The sequence below is a fragment of the Bacillus rossius genome (assembly GCF_032445375.1).
Source record: "Bacillus rossius redtenbacheri isolate Brsri chromosome 4 unlocalized genomic scaffold, Brsri_v3 Brsri_v3_scf4_2, whole genome shotgun sequence".
In the NCBI taxonomy this organism is placed as follows: Eukaryota; Metazoa; Arthropoda; class Insecta; order Phasmatodea; family Bacillidae; genus Bacillus; species Bacillus rossius.
In genome coordinates, this window is record NW_026962011.1 from 14,440,460 (window position 1) to 14,464,240 (window position 23,781).

Here is a 23,781-nt window from a genome sequence, read left to right on the forward strand (position 1 = left end):
ATGGAAACTGAAGTCATAAATAATGAATCACATGCTCCTCCTGAAAAGGCACAGGTGAGAATATCTTCTTCAGCAACAGGGGTTTCCTGAATGACAGTTCAAACTATCAAGAAAGAAAAAAAGACTGGGTACAGAAGAAAGTACATAATATTCAAAACTTAGGCATTAATTAAAAACACACACAAACACACACACACACAAAACACACACACACACACACATATATATATATATATATACACACACACATATATATATACATATATATATATATATATATATATATATATATATATATATATATATATATATATATATATATATATATAAAATTAAGTCAGCATTACAAAATTAAAAAGAATTTTGAAAAAAAAAATAAAAATAAACATTTACTTTGTTTGGAAGGACAGACATTCGCCACAAACAGATTCTATCCAGCAATACAGAAATAAATCTGCAATTTGTATACATGTTTTATCATCACATGTTAAAAACAAATTAGGGCGTGATAGTTCACTAAATGGTCCAGCTGTAATACTACAAGAAGGACAATGTTTGATGATCATAGAGTGCCAAGAGTGCAAATTGTTTCGTTTCTAGCACCCTGGCAACATGAAAAGCTCACAGTCAACAAATAACTATCATCATAATTCGAACAAAGAAACCAATGGATAATGCAGCATACCACAATGTTAAATTATATAACATTCCAGGAACAAATTCTATGAAAAATGAAAAACTTCAGTGGCTACATAGTACGAACATTATCTTAACAACTGACACACCTAAACCGCAGCTTTACGAACTTGTGAAACAGAAAAATTCCACTGGAGCTTAGTATTCTGTGGAAGAGTTACTGGGAAAATATGGTCATGTAACACTTTCATTGCCCCCTTATCTTGATTTGAATCCCTTAGACAGAATCTGGGCAAGATGGATTTAGAAATCTGGATGATATGAGACATCTCTGTGAAAATATCTTTAATTCTATGGGAGAAGATGATTAAAAGCCATTGGGTGAACCTGTGAATAAATTGGAGAATGAATATTACAACACAGATATGCATTTTAACTGAGATTAACAACGTAATAGTAAATTTAGGTGGTATTGACACTGAAAGCAGTGCTGATAGTGCACTATCGGTATTGACACTGAAAGCAGTGCTGATAGTGCACTATTGTCAGCAGCAGAAATGGAAGGCATTGCAGAACTTGCTAAGGATGAGAAAAAAAAATTGTAAGTCAGCAAAGTCAAAGTTTTCAGTTATTTTGTAATCTGAGAAAGACAAGCTATCCACCCCCCCCCCCCCCTCTCTTGGGTTCCTTCTCCCTCAGCCACATTCAAGCAGGAGGATTGGTTATACTCCTCCTTTGTAAGTTTGCTCAAGCTCAGAGTTATTCTGCATGCAGTAAAATTATAACTTCTGTACCTGGGTGTTACATCTTCTACACCCGCTTGGAGTTCGTATGACAAAAAATAATGTCATAATTAGAGTATTAGATGTAAAATCAGCCAACATCACTAACAACTAAATGGCAGGAGAAGAAAGTGCAACATGCTGAAGTAGGTAAGAAGGAAGAAGGAAAAAGGACTATGTATTTAAACATTTCTGCACCAATTAATCACATTTGCTAAACTACCGCATTGTACGGGCCGCAAAATTACACGCTTCAGGTTTGTATCAGTGAGGTTTCACGAGTGTTTTATTTTTTACCTAGACCACAGAGTGAACTCCTCAAATTTGTTGAGCTTTTAAGATCAGGTCAAAGTCAAGCAACTAAAACTATACTACATTCAAAATTTCAGAACTTATGCACCCCTACTAATGGCCAAAAAATGTGTTATTATGAGGCAGGAGCAGTGCAGACATTCAATGTGAAAACAATCAGGAAAAAAGAACAGGTAAAAATATGTGCACAAAAATAAATGTTATCGTAACTAATAAAAAAATTCTGAAAATACTTTTTCCGAAAACTAGAAAAGGTTCCTGTGTTTACCTTAAAACCAGCGTCTTTATATTCCAACTGGTTTTGGGGAAATCACCGTTTATAGCTTACATTAGAATACCTATGGATTGATGCAGCTGTTCCCATTTTTTTTACGTTCTTACACATGGCGAATCACAGAATCTGCAAACCTAATATTCACACAATCCATTCTGAGGCTGCATTGTGCATGTTCGGTACAAATATTACACATTTGTTACATCGTGAGAATGGTCGTTTAGATAAGGTTAGCTCCATGTAAAATACTTTAACATAATATGGATGGTTAGTTAGGTTAGTATAGTTATATTAAAAATATTGTAAAATTATTTTCAACGGTTACTTAAGAATTACAGCGTAAGTGTAGTAAACCAGTTCACACAAGTCCATTCGGAGACCCGAATAGTTCCAAAGTTCACAGGAGATTACTGAAGTTCACAGCTTGTACAAGCAATTTAGTAGCACATATTACAGGATAAATACGTGCATGAAAGATGTCCATGTCATCTTTCATAGACTTACGTGAAGGAGAAATTGGATGGAGAATAGTCAAGCTACATTTAAAATACTGTGAAATCATGTGAATGGTTGGTAAGGTTAGGATAGCTACAAAGTAACTTGGTAATTCCTAAGCAACCTTTAAAAATATTTGAAAGTATTTTTAATGCAGCTATACTAACCTAACTAACAATCCACTATGTTTTAAAGTATTTTTTAATGTAGCTAACCTAACCTAATCGACCAGTCTTAATATTTGACTTATGTTCTCCAAAACATAAACACACAGACCCACACGGAAAAGCAAAAATGTAGGCAACCGCGTCAATGCACAGGTATTATGATGTAAACTATAAACTGTGATTTCTCTGAAACCAGTAAGAAATTAGAAACACTGTTTTCAAGGTAAATAGAGGACCATCTTTAGTGTTCAAAAAAAGTATTTTCTTAATTTTATTATTTTATTTACAGAAAAGCAATGGCACAAGAATTTTATGAATGTTATTACATAAAGTCAGGGTAATTTTCTAAAGTAACAACTTTTACAAGGAAAACATTACCAGGAACATTTTTACGTAATTGCTCCTTATTGCGTATCCAGTTTATATCAGTTTTATAATTCATATATATTTAAAATCTATATTTAAGTTATGTAACAATTTTGCATTCCAAACACATTCAACTGCTTACTTAATTTTAATTTCTTACATTAAAATACAATTGGATACATTTCACGAAGCGGGGACAGCTTTACATCACGAACACATCCAACTCCTGTCTTTATTTAATATTTTATGTTAAAAATACACCCGGTTACGCAACAAGGACAATTACCTAAAATTGTGAAAAAGGTTGGTTAGATTGGGTAAAAGACATTTAAAATAGGCTAGGTACTGTTTAATCTTTTGGAAGGTTGGTTTGAGTAAAGTCACCAACCTTTGAATATTTCGGAATTTTAGGGTTACACAAATGCTAATTTGAAGGGTGCTAAAGATTAGTAGGTTAAAAATATACAAATGTCTAGATTTTTAAACACATTCCTTCAAAAATCACACATATAGGAAATCACTGTTTTTAGCACTCATAAAATTTAACCAAAAACTAACATAGCAACTGAAAATGCATGCATACATATGGTGAGTACTAAATAAGAACAGGCAAAAAATTACTCAATGTGTATGTTTTTAAGGTGTTATGTAAAATGAAATAAATCAAACCTTAAAAGGGCAATCTACAATTGCAATGTCCTAACTTGTGTCCGACGGACACTGATTGGCCCAAGTAACCTTCTGACGTCATGCCTCATATGGGCGATGGTCAGGATCTCCATGGAATAACTTTTGTCCAAATGTACGTCCTTTGGTAGCATAGAAGAATGAGCACACATGAAATTTTATGTTTCCGATTTCCTTTTAAAATAGTATTGAACAACCACAAAGTTCACAAGGTAACTAAATATTGACAACGTAGCTGCGTACACACTTACAAAACAAGAAAATAGTAAACAAATACAATCGAAAAGCATTTATTTTGGCGATCTATATTTATTGCACTTTACTTTCGGACCGTGAATCGGACATCGGACAAAGCAATTGTAGACAGAGCTGTTTCCGTGCAAAAACGTGACGTCATTCTCATTAGGATAAGGATACGGACCGCCCACAGGTTCGGACAATTGACTATTGTAGTGAGCTCTAAGTGACAGAACAAAATGTATACAGAAACAGGGTCAGATGTATTTTCATACCATTGCATAAAAATTATTTCTCGGCCACCTAAAATAAAAATAACTAAAACGCAACGTGTAAACAAGTAAGAAAATAGGTTAATTGAGTATTTTTTTTAAAATTGAAACCAGGTATAAATATAAACTACGTAGTATTTTTACTTGTAAACAAACCCATCACACATAGATATGGGTTAGTGTAGATCAGGATCTCAATGTCTCGACAGCGAACGCAGCGCTTCTGGTGCCTTGGAACGGAAACTAAATTAAAATGGCGCCCGGATACCATGACGACACATCCTTAGCAACGAACTAGTCGCTGGTTGCTAGGCAACAGTGATTTTATAACCAGAACCCTAGGTTGTTTGAAATCATTCAGGATTTCCTTGTAACTTGCATTGTGCTTACCACTGCGGCACAATTTTAAACAGAACCTATATTTCAGATCCAATTTTTTTTTTGCAATTGTATCTCAGAATTAAATTTTTTAAGTTTTTTTTTCTTCAAAATTGTGGTTTACAAACCATCCTGACTTCTGCATTTTTATTACTCACTGATATACTTCTAGGTGAATTCTATAAAAATATAGCATTTTAAATTTGAAATTACCAATGCATAATTACTTTTATCCTCCATTTAAAATTTAATTTTATATTACTGGTGCAAAAGCTAATGAAACATACCATCATTTTGTCCTAAACAGCCTCATTCTATATAAGTGTATATATATATATATATATATATATATATATATATATATATTGACGTCGTCCCAAGTGCTCCTCCGGCTCGCTGAGGCCATTATTGCCCGTTGCTGCTTCAGGCTTGCGTGTGCGCCGGCGCCCGTGCGCAAAAGTGTAACAAAGGTTTTGTTTATGTAATTATATGAGGGTGTAAATATCTATTTGTCTTGTTGTGTACCTGTAGATGTGTTTCCCGGGCGACTGAGTCGCATCTCCCCGCCTGTGACCATGTGGATCCACGCACTCGCACACGAAGAGAAGAGGGGGGATTCATGTGCGCGCAGCAAAGGGGGGAGGCCGCTGAGACGTCGCGGAGCGTGGGTCGAGTCAGTCGCCTGAGTGGCATGAGAGAGTGCGGTCACGAAGTTGTGAGTGAGAGTCGAACGGACACTGTCAGTCGTGTCACCGTTGTCACGTCACCGTCATTCGCGTTGTCAGTCACATCACCGTCGTTCACATCGGCAGTTACGTCATAGTCTTTCATGTCATCGTCATTCGCGTCACTGTCAGTCACGTCACCGTCAGTCACGTCACAGTCGTTCGTGTCATCGTCATTCGCGTCACTGTCAGTCACGTTACTGTCTTTCACATCACAGTCAATCACGACACAGTCAATCACGTCACCATCAGTCACGTCACCGTCGGTCGCGTCGGCAGTTACGTCAGTCTTTCGTGTCATCGTCATTCGATTCACTGCCAGTCACATCACCGTCATTCACGCCACTGTCAGTCGCGTCACCGTCGTGTCACCGCCAGTCAGGTCACTGGTAGTGTCGTGTCGCGCTCAAAGTGCGTGGAGCCGGGCCTCGCCCTGATGGACTGTCACAGAGGGGAGCCGTGACAACCCATGTACAGTGTGTGACGTGTGCATTAAACCCAGCTTAACGTCATAAACTCTTTTATTTCACCCAAGTTAGGGTAGTTCCCTTGCGACGTGGCACGTACCCTCTCTACCGGAGCAGCTGGGCAGCGACTCCGAACCACGGGAACGGCCCTAACGTCGACAAAATGACGCCCAACTAGTGTGGCTGACCATGAGCTATTACATAGAAACAGACATGAAAAATGCGGATTTTCAAAATTTTCGGGAGCCGCGAGGATGCTGCAGGGAGTCGAGCGTGGACAAAAGTGGCGCAGGAGCGGAAGCCGACGTGCCAAAATGGTGTGAGATTGCGCCGTCAAGCGATAAGAGCGCGTCACACAGGTATCGGGTTTCATTCGGCCGCGAAAGTGAGTTTGCTCTTCCCCCTTTTCCCCTTCAAGGGATCACGCCGGATGAGCGCAGGCGAATTGCGCCCTTCGGGTCGAGCGGGAGCCGAGTCCAGCCGAGCGACGACGAGTACAGCCGAGTCGGACCATTCAAGATCCCCGCGCCGTCGGGTCAACTTCCGCGGGACGAAGAGCGTGCGGAAACGGGACCTCCGACTGTGGAGGGGGGGAGGCGGGATCTGCCTGTCTGTTCCCCGCCACCTGACGTCCCGGTCCGCTGCTCGGGCCGGTCAGCCGCGCAGGTCGCGGAATGCCACACACCTGTGCGCGTGAATATGGACGGGGTCTGCCAGGTGTGTCCTTAAGCCACACGGAGAGGGCAGCTTGCGAGGGGAGGGCACTACACTATGGTGCTCGTGTACCCCTAAGGAAAAGACTGTAAAAAAGGAAATATATAACCATGACACAGAGCGGGCCGTGATAAGAGAGCGCGTGACGTGCGCGATGGTAGGCTGTCCCGGGCGACCAGGCGAGACGGCGCAGTGCTATGTGTGCGGCACTGTCAGACACCGGATTTGCACGACTGCACGATAATTCGCTAATTTCAGGGACGGACTATTTCTATGCGCAGCCTGTAACGACGGTGTGTGGCGCCATGGGGAGGCACAACCGGAACCGGTACTGCGAAATGCAAGCGTGGCTGTGTCACTACCTGTATTCACGGGGCGAGCACATGAAGATCCGCATACATTTCTGCGAGCATGCTGGGACAGACTATCAAGACATGCGGTGCCCAAAGACGAGTTCATGGACAGAGTTAGTGGACAGCTCCGGGACAGTGCCCAAGCCTGGTGGGCGATGGCAGGCGAATACCGGATGTCTTGGACCGAATTCGTTACCCGGTTCGAATCCCGTTTTGATGACGCGCGTTCCCGTGCCAGCTGTCGGTACCAGCTGTACTGTCAAACACAGCGGGCCGGGGAAAGCGTGAAAGGCTTTATTTATCAAAACCTACGCCTCCACCGATGTCTGACGACAAGCGGCTCAGTCGCCGAGATACTGCCAGTGATTGTGGAGCTACTGTCACCGGAATTACGACCTCTCATGCGTAACGCAGCGGGAAGAAGCGTGGACGATTTCCTAGCCATGGCGAGAGAAACAGAGAGAGACATCCAGGCCATACAAAGTGCAACGGAGACCATGATGCAGTGGAGGCCCAACCCCACCCCGGCGGTGCTGTTACCAGAAGATGCTGGAGTGGTGGTGAGGTACACTGCCCCGCCAGCACCGCCGGACAGATCCACCCAGTCGCCGGGGTCGCGGGGAAGCAACCATGAGCCACAGGGCCAGTCGCGGCTGACCTGGCGGCAGGCCGACCGAGGGGAGCGACGCGGAGGCCCGACAGCCCGCGAAGAGCGGCCTCCCCGCTGCAGGTACTGTCCAACAGAAATGTACCACTGGCACCGTGAATGCCCTGTCAAGGCCGCCGGAGAAGGGGGAAATCGAGGTGACACAACACCATCGGGAAACCCCTAGGTGAGGGCGATGAGACAGCTGGGCCCCGCACTCCGAAACTCCAACCAGCCACGCCGCCCCACCTACCTAACGTCGGCGGGAGCGGTCAGCGCCGGCCCGACGGGCCGTGCACCGAGTCTTCGGCGAACTCTACCGCTCGCCCCACATCGTCGGCGTCCCCGCCAGCAGCTGCGGGCGCCAGTTATCTACCGCCCCGCCCACCTGACGTCGGCGGGGGCGGTCAGCGCCTACCCGACAGGCCGTGCCCCGAGTCATCGGCGAGCTATGCCGCTCGCCCCATGTCGTCAGCGTCCCCGCCAGCAGCTGCGGGCACCAGTTATCTACCGCCCCGCCCACCTGACGTCGGCGAGGGCGGACAGCGCCGGCCCGACAGGCCGTGCCCCGAGTCATCGGCGAGTTCTACCATTCGCCCCATGTCAACGGCGTCCCCGCCAGCAGCTGTGGGTGCCAGTCATCTACCGCCCCGCCCACCTGACGTCGGTGGGGGCGGTCAGCGCCGGCCCGACAGGCCATGCCTCGAGTCATCAGCGAGCTCTGCCGCTCGCCCCATGTCAACGGCGTCCCCGCCAGCAGCTGCGGGCGCCAGTGATCTACCGCCCCGCCCACCTGACGTCGGCGGGGGCGGGCCGTGCCCCGAGTCATCGGCGAGCTCTGCCGCTTGCCCCACGTCGTCGGCGTCCCCGCCAGCAGCTGCGGGCGCCAGTGAGATACCGCCCCGACTACCTGCTGTCGGCAGGGGCGGTACGCACCGGCCCGATGGGCCGTGCCCCGAGTCTTTGGTGAGCTCTGCCACTCGCCCTACATCGCTGGGGGCCTTGACAGTAGATGCGGGGCTAGAGGATACGCTGTCCTGGCTCGGGCGCATGGGTCCCGAGGAAGGCAGTCTACTGCGCATACCTGTCCGGGTGGACGGCCGGGAACTGGAGGCGCTGGTGGACACCGCCGCCAGCCACAGCTATATTGCCGCCCACCTCGTCGCCGGTTCTGACGTGCCAGCTGAGGCTGGGACAGTCCTGCTGGCCACCAGGGGAGCTTGCACGCCCACTTCTGGGCGCACCCAGGTAAAAATCCACATAAGGGACCACGTTAGTCAAACGGACGCCATAGTGCTGCATGAGCTACGAGAGGAGCTTATCCTGGCAGCCCCCTGGCTCGCACAGGTCGATGCTACAATCGAAGTCCGTGCCTGGTGCTTGCACCTTGGTACCCGCGGCTGTTGGACTGTCTACGTTATGCACCGGCCTATTCCATCCCCACCTATCACAGTCGTAGGTTTAGATGAGCTGACCCACGGAGTTCCAGCCGAGCACCACGTCGACATCGACGAGGTGATAAGGGCTCATTCGCAAGTGTTTGCAGCTGCGGACCAGTTACAGAGGACTACAATTACAGAGCATTGCATACCCCTGGTGCCCCATACCCCTCCGTTCCAGAAAGTGTTCGGGTTCGGACCCCGTGAACAGGATGTCATACAGGCGCAAATCGAGGAGATGCTGGCAAGTGGCGTCATAGAACCTAGTAATTCACCTTATAATAGTCGTATCGTAATGGCCACCAAGAAAGATGGAACGCTGAGATTTTGCGTAAATTTCAAAGCAATAAATCACCTCATCATTCCGGCATCACCACCATTAATCAACATCACGGATGCCCTCGCTGGCTTGGGGAAATCCACCATATTTTCAAAGCTTGACCTCAAGTCGGGGTACCGGCAAGTGCCAGTATGGCCTGCCGACCGCCCCAAAACAGCCTTTACCGCCCCCAGATGGCAGGCGCTTCCAGTTCTGTGCGATGCCGTTCGGCCTGATGGATGCTCCTGCGACCTTCCAGACCATGATGGTCCGTGTCCTGGATGGCTACATCGGCAAGTTTGCCCAAGCCTACCTGGACGATGTGATCATCTGGTCATGTTCGTGGGAGGAACACGCACACCATCTGGCCTTGGTGTTTGAGCAGCTCGCCAGGCACGGGCTGACGTGCGCCCCGAGGAAGTGCCACATTGGGGCGGAGGAGATCGAGTTTCTGGGCCATATTGTGGACGAAGAGGGATGCCGCCCGCTGCCCAAACAGCTGTCCATTATTGAGGGCAAGCAGGCACCCAAGACACGGAAGCAGCTCCAGAAACTCATGGGGCTGTTGAATTGGTTGAGGTCATTTGTTCCCCACTTCGCCTCGATTACCGCCCCCATGACCAACCTGCTTTCACCTAAGCACAAATTCCGGTGGACCCAGGCCGCCGACCAGGCCCTGGGCGAGGTAAAACAACAGCTCCGCAACTGCCACACCCTATCGCGGCTGGTGCCGGACGAACCACTGTTCGTGCAGACCGATGCCAGCCAGGAAGGCATGGGGGTGGTGCTGTACCAGCTGGACGGCCAAGGCCAGAGACGTATCGTCGAGTACGCGAGTGCCAAGTTTGGCCCAGCGGAAAGACGATACCATGTCAATGAGCAAGAGTGCATCGCTGTGGTGTGGGCACTAAAAAGATACCGACACTACCTCGAGGGGCGCCCCTTCATTCTCCGCACGGACAGCCAGTGCCTCAAATGGCTGGATTCTGTGCAGGAGGGCAAGTCCAAGTTTACCCGGTGGGCCCTTCTCCTCCAGAGCTTCCACTTCACGGTGGAACATGTTCCCGGCAGGGAAAATGAGCTCGCTGACGAGCTTTCCTGGCACCTGGACCCCAGAACCATAGTCTACGATGACCAGGGGTGGGACAACCTCCTACCCCCGGTTCCGATTACCAACTATTCGGACCCGGCCCCCGACGATGCCCTACTGTACACGCTGCCTGGGCCCAGCACACCAGAGCCGGCCACCCAATTCGCCACCATGGCAGAGCTGGTGGCTCACGTGCATGACGCCCAGCAGGACGACCCACAAACGCGAGCCCGACTGGCCGAGTGTGGCGACCAAGCTTTTCCCTATCAGCGTAGTCTCGATGGCATGCTTCAGACCCGTGGTGCTCGCAGAGGAAGCCGCTGGAGTTTTCATGCACCCCCTGCTGCACGGCCAGCCATCCTACTGTTCTTCGCTGCCAACAGTGTAAGGCGCGTCGACCTGATGGCGTGGAGCAACAGGTTCCCCGACGCCCTGACCACCCATTCCACGAGGTGGCCCTTGACATTATGGGCCCCTACCCACGCACCTCCCGGGGAAAGCGGTTCATCATTGTAGTCACTGATGTTTTCTCGCGTTGGACCGAGGCGTTTGCTGTCGCCAATGTCAAGGCGGGAACAATCATCGCCCTACTGGACCGAGAGGTGTTCCCACGGTATGGGTATCCGAGAGTGCTGCTCACGGATAATGGAGTCCAATTTACGGGTCACAGCTGGCGGAAGGCATGTGACCGGTGGGGGGTCCATCATCACACCACCCCTACCTATCATCCCAGATCAAATCCCACTGAACGCTGCAACCAAGACATTAAGACCCAGCTCCGTATCTGCCTTGATGAGGACCACACTAAGTGGGACATTCAACTCCCCACCCTCTTGTACTGCCTCCGCCTGTACACGAACGAGGTCACGGGATATTCTCCAGCTGAGCTGCTCCATGGTCACAACTTAGCATTGCCAGCCGAACTGGGCGTCATTCACACAGAAGAACCTTTCCCGGTAGAGGACCTACGGGCTGGGGCACGCAAGCATCAGGCCCAGTTTTTGGATCATCGAACGCCCCAGTCCCTAAATCCACCCCCGAAAATCATTCCAGGCCAGTTTGTGCATGTAAGGCTCCAGCATCTGTCAGCCAAGGGCCGTGGGTTTTGCGCGGGCCTCGCGCCCAAGTGGTCCGAGCCCAGGGAGGTGGTGGCTCGCTTGGGGATGACCACTTACCTAGTGCGGCAGCCGAATGGCCGAATGGCCAAAATACACCGTGATGCCTTGCGGGTAGCCACGGTCCCGATGCCGCAGCAGCCGTCAACCGCAGGAGCCACGGATAGTTTTACAGACCAGGACAGCCCCAGGGACCAACCAGAGACACCGCGAGGAGGCCGTTGTGCCAATTCTGACCCGATGCCCCTAGACACCGACCCTGGAAGAAACCACTGCAGTAGGGAAGGAAGGAGATCAGACTCACCTCAGGTGCCGACGAACTTCGGTGACGAAATGGTCACTGGCAATACCAACCCAGCGGGTTGCGAGGTTTCTTTAAATCCCAAAGCTCCAGTATTTTCCCGAGAAGCTACGCCCACCCAACAAGCATATGGGTATGAGCCCAACGGTTTCACCATGGACCACCTGGATGAGCTTGCTGACAGGCTGGACTCCAGGGATGCCCAAAACTCCGTCGTTAACACATCCCTTACCCCAATCCCTGATGAAGAGGACCCTGAGTTAACAACCATTGACACCATCCCTAAAATAGTATTCCCCGAGGAAATAATGGAAGGGTTAAACAGGGATGGGTACCACCACCACATAGGTTATCCACCTGAAGGGCCCTATGGTCCCGAGGAAGGGGTCATAATTGAACTCCTTGATGAGGTGAAGGAAGGGGACAGATCCCCACCTATGCACCCAGACACTGCACCGAATTCCCCGGTTCCGGAAATAGCCCGCCATTCCACTCATCAGCGCAGGCCTCCCGCCTACCTGCTAGACTATTGGACATGGGTACTCACCCAGCAGGTTACTCCTACTTTCGCCCATGGGATGCCAAAATGAACGCCCGAGTGCCCGAGTGTTAATGGTGAAGTGCGTGTGATTGTAGCATCAGCGGGCAAAATGACCTCGGGGAGGGGGGGGGGGGGCATTTGACGTCGTCCCAAGTGCTCCTCCCGCTCGCTGAGGCCATTATTGCCCGTTGCTGCTTCAGGCTTGCGTGTGCGCCATCGCCCGTGCGCAAAAGTGTAACAAAGGTTTTGTTTATGTAATTATACGAGGGTGTAAATATCTATTTGTCTTGTTGTGTACCTGTAGATGTGTTTCCCGGGCGACTGAGTCGCGTCTCCCCGCCTGTGACCATGAGGCTCCACGCACTCGCACACGAAGGGAAGAGGGGGGATTCATGTGCGCGCGGCAAGGGGGGAGGCCGCTGAGATGTCGCGGAGCGTGGGTCGAGTCAGTCGACTGAGTGGCATGAGAGAGTGCGGTCGCGAAGTTGTGAGTGAGAGTCGAACGGACACTGTCAGTCGTGTCACCGTTGTCACGTCACCGTCATTCGCGTTGTCAGTCACGTCACCGTCGTTCGCATCAGCAGTTACGTCATAGTCTTTCGTGTCATCGTCATTCGCATCACTGTCAGTCACGTCACCATCAGTCACGTCACAGTCGTTCGTGTCATCGTCATTCGCGTCACTGTCAGTCACGTTACTGTCTTTCACGTCACCGTCTTTCACGTCACCATCAGTCACGTCACCGTCGTTCGCGTTGGCAGTTACGTCAGTCTTTCGTGTCGTCATTCGCGTCACTGCCAGTCACGTCACCGTCATTCACGCCACTGTCAGTCGCGTCACTGTCGTGTCACCGCCAGTCAGGTCACTGGTAGTGTCGTGTCGCGCTCAAAGTGCGTGGAGCCGGGCCTCGCCCTGATGGACTGTCACAGAGGGGAGCCGTGACAACCCATGTACAGTGTGTGACGTGTGCATTAAACCCAGCTTAACGTCATAAACTCTTTTATTTCACCCAAGTTAGGATGGTTCCCTTGCCACGTGGCACGTATGCTCTCTACCGGAGCAGCTGGGCAGCGACTCCGAACCACGGGAACGGCCCTAATGTCGACAATATATATATATATATATATATATATATATATATATACACACACACACACACACACATACAGTCTCACTGCCTTTGAAAAAACTGTGTTTTGATAGTTTAACTTATTAATATATGCAACATTAGAAAACCATTTCTTACAATAAATTATGAAAATTACCTTTGAATAAAAATTAAATTTAAAAAAATTAGTTAACTCAATTTTAAATGATGATTCATTTTTGGCATACCAGTACTCATGTATTGCTTTAGGAAAAGCACAACTTACAGTGCAGAAAGGCAACTTTCTTCAAACTCATGCAAAATGACACGTGCTAACGATTATTTCCGAGTGATGTTTTACAGTACTGACGCCAGCCGCCGGTGCTCCATCTGGGTCGCACTGGCCGTTACGTCCCAACAACACTTACTCGTAAGTGCAACGAACACGCCCGCGCGTGATGTCCGCCGTGTGAGTTAAAGTGCGCCGCGACAACAGCAAGTCGACTACAGCGCCCGGCCGGGTGTGGCAATGCGCTAGTGTGTAATTAAATAAGTAATTCCTCTTTTCAAAACCAAAATAATATCAATTAAAAGATACTGAAATGATATGAGAATTATGTGCCATTGTAAAATAATCATGTACTATCAAATTTAACAACTAAGTCCAAAACTAGTCGGGGCTGTTTTCCCGCGCTAAACGCGTCTTGGCGCGAGGTCGTGCGGCGCTCTAGCGCCAGATGCCGCCGGGAGCTCACAGGGGTCGGTTGCTCTGCGAACGCAGAGCCTACAGTTTTCATGACACTTTCCGGTTCAACGCAATAGTCGTAAGTTTACTTAATCTTTTCAGTTATCTCTGCGCCCGATCCCACTTAGACGTACGTTCTTATGTGCGGTTCTTCGCTTAATCATTTAAATCCCAACAGGGATATTTCGCCATATTACGTAAATTATATGCTCAGAGCACTCGGACAGCGGACTTGAGCATTACGCATTTTTCCAGGCTTCGACACCAGTTAATTGTTTTTTTGATAAGGGCTTCTGGCAAGCCTTTAGTGTCATGGTGTACTAACTCTTTAATAAACGTGTCTTCAATAATATAGGTATTATATAGGTATTTGTAATCTAACCTAGTAATAACTTTGTCAACCTTTAAGGAGCTACTGTGACTCTAGTATGATTTTCATCTAGCCGAGCTTATGCAAAATCTGAAACGTTCGTATTGTAGTAGGTTAGACTGCACTCACGTTAAGAGCGTTTGATCGTATACTTTTGCCATTGTATGTTTAACTTCAATTACCATATAAGCAGTTGCAATTTATCAGTTCTACAATAATTTGCTACAGCCTTTGTGTTGTCAGTATCGGTCTCAGTATAGAAATTTATACACGTGTTTGCAGCCTATCCTGTTCGCGCGCAATGTAAATATGTTGAACTGATCATGAAGCAACGGTCTGACAACAGACTCGGCCAGGTGTTGGACAAGCAAGTGTATTAAGCAGTAATAAAGTGCAGTGTCTTTTCAGTCAGTTTCCTTTTATTTCAGGGCGTCCTGGGTGGCCTAAACAGCCCCGGTAGTTTAAAATAACGACGCACTCCTGCCTGCAGCCACGAGGTCGAACCCCCCTTTTTCCCCCTGAGATCTTTTTCAATTCAATATTTATTCTAAACTTAATCAGGCAGCGGGAGTGGCTTCAGTACCATGCTTGAATACCTATATGTTATCAATGGGTTCATTCAACTGGAAAAGCTTTGCAAAATTTTGTGTGTGCAGCACTCATGTATTGCTGATAGAATTGCTACACATGTTATTTAAATTGCTTACAAATTTACAATAACTCAATGCCGAATTTTTCAAATTGCAAAATATGGTTACAATGAAGATAATTTGTCAAACTTTCGGCTTGACAATACATTTATCAAAATGCACTTATATGTAATAAATTAATAGCAATTTAAAGATATAATTATATAAGTCCAGCATTTCATCATTATACTGCAAAATTTTTCATTTTAAATCTAATCGTTAATTATCAGTAGCCTATGGCGGATACGCAATTTTGTTTTAGCCATTTAGGGGGATTTTGGAAAAAAAAATATTTTTTCAAATTTTAACACATAATTTAAAAAAATTCTTACATTACTATTGACACTAACACACTGAAATATGGGCCTACAGTAGTAGCCATAGGCAATGTGGCTTCTGACACACTAACATATTTTCTTTAACATATTATATTGCAGTAGGTACTAACAGAAATGCGTTGAAAGTTTAAAGTGATATCTGAAATAATATTTTTATTATATGGCTATTTTGTGTGGCTAAATGTGTTTTTTTTTGTATGTTAAATATCTAAAACATTCCGTTTCCCTCCAAGAATACTTTTTTTTTTGTTAAAATGCCTAATATATATATATATATATATTTTTAATTATATCATTAAGCTGAATGTTGGACGTGAAAATTTCTCTTGCTGTATGGTCATTACGCCTTAGCAATCCAAGCCAATTTTGCAAAATGTTGTTATTTTTGAGAGAAGTGAGTTAGTTATATGTCCTCCTCCCCCTTTTTTTTCCCAATCCATATTGTCAGTAACATAATGATTATTTACAAGAGTCATTGAGTAGAGCCTCATCTGTACTGCAGTGGAGCGCGGCTGAATGAGACACTGTCGTTGCGTTTTACTCACAGTATGCACCCAATAAATATACATGTACATAATTGTAAATTTAGTGTTCAGTTTTCTTGAATATTTTACTTTCTAATTGATTTCACTAAATACAGGGCCAGTGGCAGTTTAAGAATATAGATGATAAGAAACATTTTTTTCTCAATTTGTTGTCAAACAATTTTAATTAAACATAGCTTGACTTGTCCAATGTAAGGATATGTGCAAGCATTTGCTGAAATGCACCTCAATATGAATATATGTTTCGAATCAAATATTTTAATGTTCTGAATAATGAAATATTTTAATTTGTGATAGTACATATAACACCAAAATAATAAATAAATTTAAATGTTATATCGTAATCTGCGTAGACACTGGCCAGTCAAATGGCTTTTTCCCTGAATAGGTACTAACATAATGTTTTGTACCTTTCAAGTGGAGAGTTTTGGTTGGTTAGAAGGTCTGAGTCGTATGCATAAGCTAAAAAGTTTAGAGAGTAGGGAATTTGTCAGTTTCATGATTGAAGTGGAAAATTTTCGTATTTTATCCCAGATAGAGAAAGAAGCGAGTTTTTTTACGTTTTTTGGCGGGAAAGTGTGACGGAGTAGTGCGTGGGTTATTGATGGAGGGGGCAGGTGACGGAAACAGTTGGGATGAGGTAAAAGAGTTGCACTGGGGGACTCAAAGTGAGCGGTCGCACGCGTGCGCGCCGGCAACCAGGGGGAGGGGGGGCTTGAACCGCGCTCCGGCAGTGAGTGTTGGTCTAGAGTGGCGGTCAGCCCGGCGAGAGGTGTGTGGGCCGGAAAAACGCCCGGCGGTGGTGAAGGAGAAACGCAAGTACATCGGGACAGCACCGAAGACATCCGCCTATGAGTGTGCCGCGATGCGAGGAGTCGCATCCAGCCTTGGCGGCAGTACGGGGCCCCTTTCCATTTCAAAAATGAGCAGCACCAGGGGCAATGATGACGCATTGTTTTTCCTCTGCGTGGGCCGAGGCGCCTGCCTGAAGCCGCAGTGAGTGATACACTGTTGACGGACCAGTAAGTAAGTGTCCTCAGAAATATTTTCTACTTCCTCGGTTGCCTGAACATCCGCGAAAGAACTAAACCATTTTGATTTTTGGGAGCACCCCAACGTGGCGAGTGTTTATAAAGTGGTTTAATCAGTTAGAAAAAAGCGCGCAACTATGAAAGTTTAGTTTTGTATCTGGCTCTTGGAACTTGGGACCTTTTTTTTTAATGAACTTCTTTTTTAAATGCCCGGGCATCAAATTATATATATATATATATATATATATATATATATATATATATATATATATATATATATATATATATATATATATAAATATAGAGAGAGAGAGAGAGAGAGAGCTTGTTAAGGAAATGTTTGTTGTCAATTATTATAGATTACATTATAATCTGCTAGCCATTATAAGCCCTGTATACATCGTGTATAGTTTGTATTTAATTCAGTCTCCATTTTATTGGCGTATTAAATTGCTGTTTATCATATTTGCCGTTTTCTCACTAAGTTGTACCCTGCGCTGTTCATGTAACTTTTTTCCTGCTTTAACCTGCTGATTAATTTTGGTAATTTTTCTTTAATTTTACCCGCACTCTGTGTACATTTTAGTAGTTGTCTCAACACGAGTGCGGGAGTTGTTGGCTGTGCCTTAGGAGAAGGGGCTAAGCCCACACATTGTGGAACTAGCTATGTTAAAGTATAAGGGTGGTTACCACAACGCCGAACGTACAATAACGCCGAATACCATAACGCCCAATGCCAAATTGACCGCAACGCCGACAGCTAGAAAACTGCTGTGTACCACAACGCTGAAATACAGTAATGCTGAAAAAAATTGCTGCGGGGAGGGGGGGCCACAGGAGCAAAATGAAAAACAACTGAATGAATTTGTGTATCTAACCTAGCGTAACCTAACCTAACCTAACCTAACCTAACCTAACCTAACCTAACCTAACCTAACCTAACCTTACCTTACCTTACCTTACCTAACCTAACCTAACCTAACCTAACCTAACCTAACCTAACCTAACCTTTGTGGCAGTCCTGAAATGACATTTTTCGGCGTTAATGTATTTCGGCATTGTGGTAATTCAGCGTTGTGGTACACAGCAGTTTTCTAGCTGTCGGCGTTGTAGTCAATTTGGCATTCGGCGTTATGGTTTTCGGCATTATTGTATATTCGGCGTTGTGGTATTTCGGCGTTGTGGTGCGTCCCCAAAGTATAATAATATTGATAGCATAAATAGAATAAGAATTTTTTGATGATCTATTGCCTTCTGCTGTACTGACTGGTGCTGTTGATGCTGTTAAGGGTGCCAACTAACTTATTTGTGGGCCTGCAAGTACACGGATAGAGCATGGGTGTGGTCTCAGGGCCTGACTTCGCCACGTGGCCAGGCAGATGGCAGATGATGACAACTAGAGGTACCCCCCCTCAGTCACGGCTATTGTAGCCATCGGAGACTCTATGATAAAGGACTGTGCCGGAAATTAGGTATTTCAGCACATTTTTAAAATTGTTATTATAATTTTAAATTATTTTTGGAAATTTTATTTTTCTTTATAATTTGGTTACAATTGGGTGATTTACACTTTGGTAGGTTGGTGTACGCTACGTAGTTAAACTTTGTGCCAGTAGACTGAGGCATCTTTTCTCAGGAACCAATCTGATCTTTTGCTAGTCTAATGTAGATGTTAGCAGCCCGTATGACATTTCTCCCGCTTGCAGTCACGTCCGTGGTTTGTAATATTAATTCCCTACATGACTAAAATTGCATAGAGCAGCTTCTGGCCTGCAAGCTCTATTTCTCAGAGACCCGCTGAGAGTAGCGAGTCTCGGCACCAACGAGTATCCCGTGGACCCCTGTTCCCAGCCATCAATGCGTTTTTGTATTCGCTCAACCCCACACCCACCCACCCCTCAGTTCTGAGAATTTAGCCCAGGACCATTGACCTGACGTGATCCCCGCCAGGCAGTGACCGACTCCAAGGACGACTTGCCATAAAATAAATGTGTGCAAGGATGGACCACCCATGACATCTAGCGGCAGAAACTGTAACGTCTTCTCTTGGCGCCAGTTCATATACCTTAATCTATTTAAACGATCCACTAGCTCCCAAGTTGCCTGTGTGCAGGGAGTATAAAATTGTCTTGTTCACCACCTCGTGCCCCCTCTGGTAATGCTTGTATTTTTCTCTATAATTTTGCTCAGCTGTTTCCTAGGCCTTTTTTTTAAATTAATATAATATAATTTTAGGGCACGAGGGGCGTATCAGGACTGTCTATTGAACTACAAAATTGTTATGTACTTTCAGCTCGGTTGGAAAGGCTGAGAGTGTTGTGTTGTCTATGGTTCATCAGTCAGCAGCTGGCATCATGGCTGATAGCTCGTCAGATAACCTGTGTAACCAATGTATCGTGTAATGCAGACACAGTGCGTGTAACGGGTACATAAAAGTGGCGACGAGGAATTCCGGATGGGTTCGTGCGCGTGAAGTGGTGTGCGGGCGATGATGGCGGCGATTGGGGTTATGGGAGAGTTTGTGCCGGGTCGGGACACGTGGAAGAGTTACCGCGAAAGGGTGCAGTTTTATTTTATAGCTAATAAAATTGAAAACGACGAAGCAAAACGCACTGTATTTTTCACTGTCTGCGGGGCGGAACTCTACAACTTAGTTTCATCACTGTTAGCTCCACAGGCTACCGATGAGATACCCATCGCCGAGGTATTCAGCAAGCTTTCCGCAATTTCGAACCAAAACCCAGCGAGATTGTGGAGACATACAAATTTTTGAAAATGACCAGCTAGCGGATGAAACGATAGCAGTCTATCTGGCGGAACTCCGGCGATTGAGCACGCATTGTAACCTCCCCAATTTGGAGAGGATGTTGAGAGACAGACTGGTGTGTGGTGTGCGGGACAGATCGGTTCAGCACGCGTTGCTGTCTAAGGATCCACTGAGCTTCAAAGATGCAGTAGATATTGCTATGGCGGCTGAGCAACGGGGAAGAACATATTGGACTTACGTGGAAAAGGAGACGAGATAAGTACAACACGTGTTGACGAACATCCTGTGCATGCGGTGGCGGGCAGAAGCCATACCGGCAGACGTCCGGCTGGTATTCAGGCAAACATGGACACGGGAATACGTAAACAAATGAAACAAATGATGGGCTCCCAGGAGAACAAACGGAAACAACAGTGTTGGCGATGTACAGGGAATCATGTTGCGGAAGAGTGTCGGCATGTGACAACTGTGTGCCGGTTTTGTTCCAAACAGGGCCACATAGAGAAAGCCTGTATTACAAAACAAAAACAAGGTAGGCCTGTTGGTGGGGCTCGACAGGGAAATGTGGGGAATAAGTCTAACTCTGGACTTACTCACATGTTGTCAGATACAGTAAGGGAGCAAGAGGGAGAACAGAATGAAGCAATGTACAGTTTGAATAACCTGCGAGCGTTGAAAAGTAAGGCACCCTTTGTCATGGACGTTTGGTTGGATGGTAACAAACACTGCATGGAAATAGATACAGGTGCAAGCTTTTCTGTTAATAGTGGGGAAACATACAAGGCCCTGTGGCCCGAACAGCCACCATTGGACATGTGTAACATCGCATTGCGTACGTGGTCCCAGGAACAGTTGCAGGTTAAGGGAGTTAAAACAGTCTTGGTAAAAACAAGGGGAAGTGAGGCAGTACCGCTTCCGGTATTAGTGGCGGCTGGGAAAGGGCCGAGTTTGATGGGGAGGAACTGGTTGGAGCCCCTTGGGATTTCTGTGGAGGGCGTTTTCATGGTAGAGAGTTGCAAGGAACCTAGTGTTGTGCAGAACAGCCAATGGGTGGAGGAACTGGTAGCCAAGTATCCAAAGATATTTGACAGCAGTTGTTTAGGACAGTATAAGGGTCCACCGGTATCCCTCGCGCTTAAAGAGGGAGCCACACCAGTATTTAGGAAATGCAGACCAGTGCCGTTTGCAATAAGGGACAAGGTAGGGGATGCAATCGACAAGCTGGTGATGCGAGGAGCTTATGAGGCAGTGCCGTATTCATCGTGGGCGACACCTGTCGTGCCTATTATGAAATCGGATGGGTCCATTCGCATATGTGCTGACTACAAGGGCACAATCAATCCAGCATGTAAGACAGAGTGTTATCCGTTGCCGACCATCAACGAAGCTCTGGCATCGCTGGCAGGGGGGAAATATTTCACGAAGCTGGACTTGGAGGATGCCTACATGCAGGTTGGAGTCAACGAGGGAACGGCAGATTTTTTGACTGTCAATACCATCAAGGGACATTTTAAGGTCCGCCGATTACAGTTTGGAGTGAGCAGTGGCCCTGCCGTGTTCCAGAGGCTCATGGAAACACTCTTAGCAGGAGTAGAAGGGGTGGTAGTGCTACTGGACGATGTGTTAATAGCGGGCCCAAATGAAGAAGAGCACTGGACACGTATAGCAGAGGTAGTGGCGAGGATAGACAAGGCTGGGTTACGGTTGAAGAAGTCCAAGTGTGTTTTTGCATCCGCAGTGGTGAATTTTCTAGGATATAGGATAGATGCGGAAGGGATACATCCCACATACGACAAAGTGGAAGCAATCCGTAGGGTACCAGTGCCCCAAAACAAGAAGGACCTGCAGTCTTTTTTGGGCTTGCTCAATTTCTATGAGCGGTTCTTGAAAGATAAAGTTAGTGTTTTGGAGCCACTACACTGACTGCTTGATGGAAACGCTGCCTGGAAATGGGAGACACAGCATGCAGCTGCTTTTACCAAGGCCAAGGAATTGCTACAAACAGACTGTGTGCTGGTCCATTATGACACCACAAGACCTCTGGTGCTAACATGCGACGCCTCAGAGTATGGTGTGGGTGCAGTGTTGGCACACGTCATGGACGATGGTGAAGAGAGACCGGTGGCGTTTGGATCGCGGACACTGCAAAAATGTGAGCGGAACTATGCGCAGATCGACAAGGAAGCCCTCGCGGTGATATTTGGGGTGACTAAATTTCATCAATATTTGGCAGGCAGATCATTTACAGTGGTGACGGACCACAAGCCATTATTACGACTTTTGGATCCCAAGCGCCCAACCCCGGACATACTGTCACCTCGCATGTTACGGTGGAGTCTGTTGCTGGGCATGTATGACTACACCATCATGCATAAGCCAGGGGTTCAGATTGGACATGCAGACTCTTTGAGCAGGTTGCCACAGCCAACATCACCAAGGGTAGTTCCGGCAGTGGCAGATATCCTGATGTTTGAAGCAATGCCGGACGCCCCCTTGGATGCCCAGGCCATGGCACAATGCGTGAGCGAGGATCCAGTGTTGAAGAGGGTGAAGCATTTTGTGTTGCATGGATGGCCACAAGAACTACCAAGTGAGGAAATTCGACCCTACTGGAACCGCCGGTTAGAACTGTCAGTCTACCGTGATTGTGTGCTGTGGGGAACTCGGGTGGTAGTTCCGCAGCAGCTGCGAAGTAGCCTCCTAGGAATGTTACATGCATCACATGATGGAATGGTGCGCTCAAAGGCTATAGCTCGAAGCTACATCTGGTGGCCAAAACTGGACGAAGACATTGAGGAGATTGTAAGCCATTGCCAGATATGTCAGGCTGAACGCAGGGCACCAGCAAAGACCCAGGTGCCATGGAGCACACCCCAGAGACCATGGTCCCGTCTGCATTTTTATTTTGCAGGGCCCTTTCAAGGGAAAACATTTCTGGTTGTCATCGATGCATTATCAAAATGGCCAGAGGTACGGTTGGTGCTGTCAATGTCATCGGCTGTAGTGGTGCAGGAGCTGAGGAGTATGTTTAGTAACCATGGTATTCCGGACGTTGTGGTGTCTGATAATGGGACTGCCTTTGCTTCAAGTGAAATGAAGACCTTTCTAGAGAAGAATGGAGTCATCTACAAGTATACGCCCCCATACCATTCGGCCAGTAATGGACAAGCCGAGCGAACGGTGCAAACTGTCAAGGACAAGTTGAAGAAGTTGAAAGCAGGCGACTGGAATACGAGATTACACAGACTGCTCTTTTCTTTGCGCACAACTCCCAGTATGGTCACGCAGAAGACGCCTGCCGAACTCTTGATGGGTCGGAAGCTGCAGACGGTTTTCGACAAGCTGCACCTGCGGTCGCTGTCGGGTGCGGGAAAAGGGTTAGTGGAGGACGGGTGTGATGGTAAAATGAGACAGTTTAGTGAAAAGGACCCAGTGTTAATACGCAACTATGGAGCTGTACCCAAGTGGGTCCCTGGAGTGGTGGCACGTAAGGAGGGTCCAGTTACATACCCAGTTCAGGCTGAAGGTCACATGGCACGGAGACATGTTGATCAGATGGTGCGACGCAATATCGCTACACGACTCCAGGGGAGCTCGAGGTTACCGGTGGGAGGAGCATCTGGGACGCGGCCCCGAGAGCAAGAAGAATCGCTCCAGCAAGCTGTCCATCGGGGGAGATCAGAGCTTCAGCAGCAACCACAGAGGCCTCCAAGCAGTATAGCGACACAACCAGGATCATCTGGTTCGAGGATGAGTGGCAGCGAGATGCCCCTCCAGCGAGCGGCCGGTTCCCTAGTGTTGGGGGACTCCGAGCTACCATTTTTGGGTTTTCCTAGTGACCATGGATCGGCAGATGCAGTCGATCATGTTCGTCCAGGGCAGCAAACATCTGA

General features: G+C 47.0%; 2 protein-coding genes and 1 long non-coding RNA gene across 8 annotated transcripts in view; 1 reads left to right on the forward strand and 2 right to left on the reverse strand.

The window, feature by feature from the left end:
* LOC134542009 (regucalcin-like) overlaps nucleotides 1-4,410 on the reverse strand; it is a 41,847-nt gene extending 37,437 nt beyond the window's left edge. The window contains exon 1 of one of the 4 annotated variants that reach the window (XM_063385807.1): nucleotides 4,232-4,410. The gene's annotated coding sequence lies outside the window, so the exon portion shown is untranslated. Of the gene's footprint in view, nucleotides 1-3,701; nucleotides 4,115-4,136 lie in introns of those variants that run through there. The other 3 variants (XM_063385801.1, XM_063385804.1, XM_063385808.1) reach the window with 3 other exon arrangements.
* Nucleotides 1-23,781, reverse strand: part of LOC134542004 (regucalcin-like) — a 63,267-nt gene that overhangs the window by 1,239 nt on the left and 38,247 nt on the right. The gene's annotated exons all lie outside the window — the stretch shown is intronic.
* The window catches only part of LOC134542011 (uncharacterized), a 42,667-nt gene continuing 32,941 nt past the window's right edge, over nucleotides 14,056-23,781 (forward strand). Inside the window, exon 1 of the long non-coding RNA XR_010076718.1 lies at nucleotides 14,056-14,227. This is a non-coding gene — a long non-coding RNA (uncharacterized LOC134542011). The remainder of the gene's footprint in view (nucleotides 14,228-23,781) is intronic.